The 4,770-nt window shown below is 47.0% G+C and overlaps 1 non-coding gene across 1 annotated transcript; it reads left to right on the top strand.

The window, feature by feature from the left end:
• The first annotated feature begins 4,406 nt into the window (after positions 1-4,406).
• On the top strand, positions 4,407-4,480 carry Trnai-uau. The gene has a single exon. It is a non-coding gene; the product is annotated as a tRNA-Ile (tRNA).
• Positions 4,481-4,770: the final 290 nt, after the last annotated feature.

Below are 4,770 nucleotides of genomic sequence, written 5' to 3'. Positions count from 1 at the left end.
AATACCATTGGCCTGGCAGAATGACTGAAATTCTGCGGACATGAATTGTGGGCCATTGTCGGAAACAATAGTCTGCGGAAGACCTTCAATGCAAAAGATAGCAGACAACGCTTGGATGGTGGCGGAGGACGTCGTGGAAGACATCTGGCGACGTCGACGCACAGTTTTTGTGGGACGAACACAGTCACTGTTAGAGAAAGTGGCACTGGACGGGGTGGAAGTAACGACATGAATGTCCATGGGCGAAGGTCCACGAGCCTGAGTGTCCTTGGGTCGATTCCGGCGCGAAGCAAAGGGCCTGGAATGATTAAGAGTGTCTGATCGGAGCTTTTTCTGGCAAACACTTTGAACATGTCCTTTCCTATTGCAGAAAAAGCAAATAGCTTGGCGTGACGGGCAATGCTCACGCGAATGTCTAGTAGCACACCGCGGGCATGATTTCACTGCATTTGTGTGCTGGCGCGGCACACCTGGCTTAGAGCGCGGTGGCAGCTGAGTCGAATTGCGCGAGGCCCGGTGACCGGGCCGCGCAGCGCGTCCAGCGGGCCGGTTAATGTTACACACGGCTGGCGAAGTTTCAAAAGATTCCTGAGCACAGTCAAGTGTGTCTTGTCTATCCAATATGTCTATCACTTGTTGAAGGGAGGGATTAACTAGTTTCAAAATTTGCTCCCATATGCGAACATCAGAAACGTTCTGTGCAATTGCATCACGCACCATTGTATCTGAATAAGAAAGGCCACAGTCACAGTCAAAGGCACAGTCCCTAGTAAGTCCTTGCAATGTTGCTACCCACTCCCTATTAGTTTGACCTGCTGTACGTTTTGTACGAAAAAACGTATACCGTTTTGCAACCACATTAACTGTTTCTTTGAAATAGGCATCTAAAGCAGACAAAATTTCCTCGTAGGACAGAGTTGCTACGTCGCGTCGGGGAAACAATTTCACTATCACACGGTAGGTGGACACACCAACACAAGAAAGCAAAAACGGCTGCCGCTCATTACCTTGAATTCTGTAGGCGGCGAGATGAAAGGCGAACTGGCGGGACCATTCTGGCCACGATTCGTGCGCCGCGTTAAAACTGCGAAACGGCGGTGCAACTGCATGTCCTGCGGTAGCGATGAAGCGGCGGCTGCCGCATCGGTTTGAATGGCACGTTGACCCTGGACGAGCTGTCCAAGGGCATCCAATAACGCCTGCGTCTGCTGATTCTGCAAGCGATAAAATTCGGACAGTACATCTGGCGAAGCCATGACCCAAGTAAATGTAAGCAATCAGAAAGAACACTATCCGTTAATCCGCGTCGCCAAATGATGTGTCGACAGAAGTGTACTAAATGGACCGCGGCCGATTTAAGCTACCACCTAGCAAGTGTGGTGTCTGGCGGTGACACCACAATCAGCATTGCGTGTGACGAAGTACTTAAAATCAGCAATGAATAAAAGATATAACCGTAACTAAACGTGTAAGGCGAAGGTATCAACTGCCTCAGAATTTGTGTGTAAATGGAATATACATATCAGTTTGTACATCGCAACCTTTGTGGTTTTTAATAACAGGAAAACTTTGAATCATTAGCTATTCTGCCTCAGAACAGCCGCACTCTGTTGAAAAACCCCCGAAACCACCGAAAAAAAAAAAAAAACCGATGGCCTCTCGTCCATTACGCACACGGTCATATATTCATAATAATTTACTGTTTGGCAGGCTTCGGTAAATCACACAAAACCCAATAAAGGATATAACGGGGGTGTTTCAGGTGGTATTGGCTACAACCACAAATAACAGTTTATATGCTTCCAGGGCACTGTGACCAGTGTGCCCTTCGGGAATGACATCCTACAAACCGCAGCCATACTCTTTCTGTACAACACCCCAGATGCCATTTTTCAGCAAGACAATGTACGACCACATGTTACTGCACGAACACACACCTTCTTGGTGTCACAGGATGTCAGATCACCAAACTTGTCGCCAATAGAAAGTGCGTGGTATATGATGAAACGACTGGTGCAGCTCTGTGACCCGATGCCAACCACCAAAGGTGAATGCAGCATACCACAGGACGTCAATCGCCCCTTATACACGTCGATGCCATCACGAGTGGAACAAGTTATCAGGGAGCATGGCGGACCCTGTTCCTAGTAGGCAACAGTACACACGCTGAACCAGGGGACTGGGCTCCTAATCATTTCTTCAGAACATACTAATGTACACGTCCAGTGAATATCGATGTCCTATCTTTAGTCGTTCAGGGGGATCTGTGTTTTCCTCTGAACACGAGTGTAAATAAAGTCACGTATTAGTTCTTTATGAGGCGCATGTCTGCACTCCTGGTGCACACTGAAATTCCCGCGTTTTAGGGAAGCCAAAACTAAATAGTAAAGTGGAGCAACGTACGGTAGCTGGACTTCTGCATTTGAGGTGGAGCAACGCTGCCAGCGCCATCATTCCACCTCCATATGTCAAAGTAGTCAGGTGGTGTGTGCGCTTTTGTTGTGCTCAAACAAGTTTACATGATGGAGAACGAAGTGGCAGCCCATTTCTCCGTGAACAACCGGGAATTCCAGCGGACGTGGAGGCCACAGTGATCGGAGACCAGGGTACTACAATTGTGGCGATAGTGAAATAAGTGGAAATCAGTCACTGATCAGTTATTATCTTTTCTTAGCTCACCATGGAGCCTTTCGATACGACCGTAATTAGCTGGTGATAGGATGTTAGACACAGTGATGATGGGTGCGCATAGCGAGCGTGTTTTATAATCCGCCTTTGTTAATAAAACTGTTAAAACGTACTTCTCGTGTTCGCGTATTGCCGTACCTCAAGAACCCACCGCTTACAAATCTACATCTACATCTACATTCATACTCCGCAAGCCACCTGACGGTGTGTGGAGGAGGGTACCCTGAGTACCTCTATCGGTTCTCCCTTCTATTCCAGTCTCGTATTGTTCGTGGAAAGAAGGATTGTCAGTATGCCTCTGTGTGGGCTCTAATCTCTCTGATTTTATCATCATGGTCTCTTCGCGAGATATACGTAGGAGGGAGCAATATACTGCTTGACTCTTCGGTGAAGGTATGTTCTCGAAACTTTAACAAAAGTCCGTACCGAGTTACTAAGCATCTCTCCTGCAGAGTCTTCCACTGGAGTTTATCTATCATCTCCATAACGCTTTCGCGATTACTAAATGATCCTGTAACGAAGCGCGCTGCTCTCCGTTGGATCTTCTCTATCTCTTCTATCAACCCTATCTGGTACGGATCCCACACTGCTGAGCAGTATTCAAGCAGTGGGCGAACAAGTGTACTGTAACCCACTTCCTTTGTTTTCGGATTGCATTTCCTTAGGATTCTTCCAATGAATCTCAGTCTGGCATCTGCTTTACCGACGATCAACTTTATATGATCATTCCATTTTAAATAACTCCTAATGCGCACTCCCAGATAATTTATGGAATTAACTGCTTCCAGTTGCTGACCTGCTATTTTGTAGCTAAATGATAAGGGAACTATCTTTCTATGTATTCGCAGCACATTACACTTGTCTACATTGAGATTCAATTGCCATTCCCTGCAAAATATTCGTGTAATCATCATTCGGGGCAACAACACAGACAAACCCCCTTATAGGTGTCAGAACGGGGATAATAAGGAAAATCTACAGTCCTGAAGAGGCGAAGTACAACGTGAATATATATACTAAGATGGTATCTGTTCTTTCTAACATGTCCGAAAGAACAGATACCATCGGTGACCATGCAGCTCGTTAGAATGAAATTACAGTGAAATGAACTCCCTTAGCTGTTTACAGGCATTGACATACGTCAACGGGGAGAGATGAAAATGTGTGCCCCGACCGGGACTCGTACCCGTGATCTCCCGCTTTCATGGCAGACGCTCTATCCCCCCCCTTTTTTTTTTATCTCATTTTGTTCGCTTCATCTGCTTGGGGCGGACGTCGTAAGACATCCGTTTAAGTTCGTTGTTAATCGATTAGCTCAGCTTTTTTATTACAGAGGGCTGCTAACCCTCTGACCGAACACGATGAGCTACCATGCTGGCATCCATCTGAGCCACCGAGGACACAGAGGATAGCGCGACTGTAGGGATTTATCTCTGGCACGCCTCCCGCGAAACCCACATTCTCAACGTATTGTCCCGCACTACATTCGTAGTGCCCTCGCCCATTGTTACTCGCGGTGCATTGCCGATTCCCGTAAGAGTACGGGCACTGTTTGTGCATTCGCACAGAAGAAGATGGTGGTCAAGTGGCCTGTGAGCCTTAACTATATATATATATATACTAAGACTACGAAGGTAGTGCAGGAAAATACGTTGAGAATGTGGGTTTCGCGGGAGGTGTGCCAGAGATAAATCCCTGCAGTCGCGCTGTCCTCTGTGTCCTCGGTGGCTCAGACGGACAGAGCGTCTGCCATATAAGCAGGAGATCCCGGGTTCGAGTCCCGGTCGGGGCACACATTTTCATCTGTCCCCGTTGCCGCATGTCAATGACTGTAAGCAGCTAAGGGTGTTCATTTCATTGTACAGCGTGAACTTCGAGCAGCAGCAGCAGCGTGAACATCTTCCGACTACGTGGGGAGAGCCAACGCTGGAATCCAAGTTGGTCTACTCCAGTTTGGCTAGAATACGAAAGGCAGTGATGGATTTTTATTTTACATTTGAGTGACTCATTGGCGTTAAATTAGACGAAATGTTGCAATCCAGTCAGGGTAACGTTGTCGATCTACAAACTATTATTAATGAA

Source organism: Schistocerca americana, chromosome 3 (genome assembly GCF_021461395.2).
Source record: "Schistocerca americana isolate TAMUIC-IGC-003095 chromosome 3, iqSchAmer2.1, whole genome shotgun sequence".
NCBI classification, from domain to species: Eukaryota; Metazoa; Arthropoda; class Insecta; order Orthoptera; family Acrididae; genus Schistocerca; species Schistocerca americana.
This window is presented reverse-complemented; position numbering and strand designations above follow the sequence as displayed.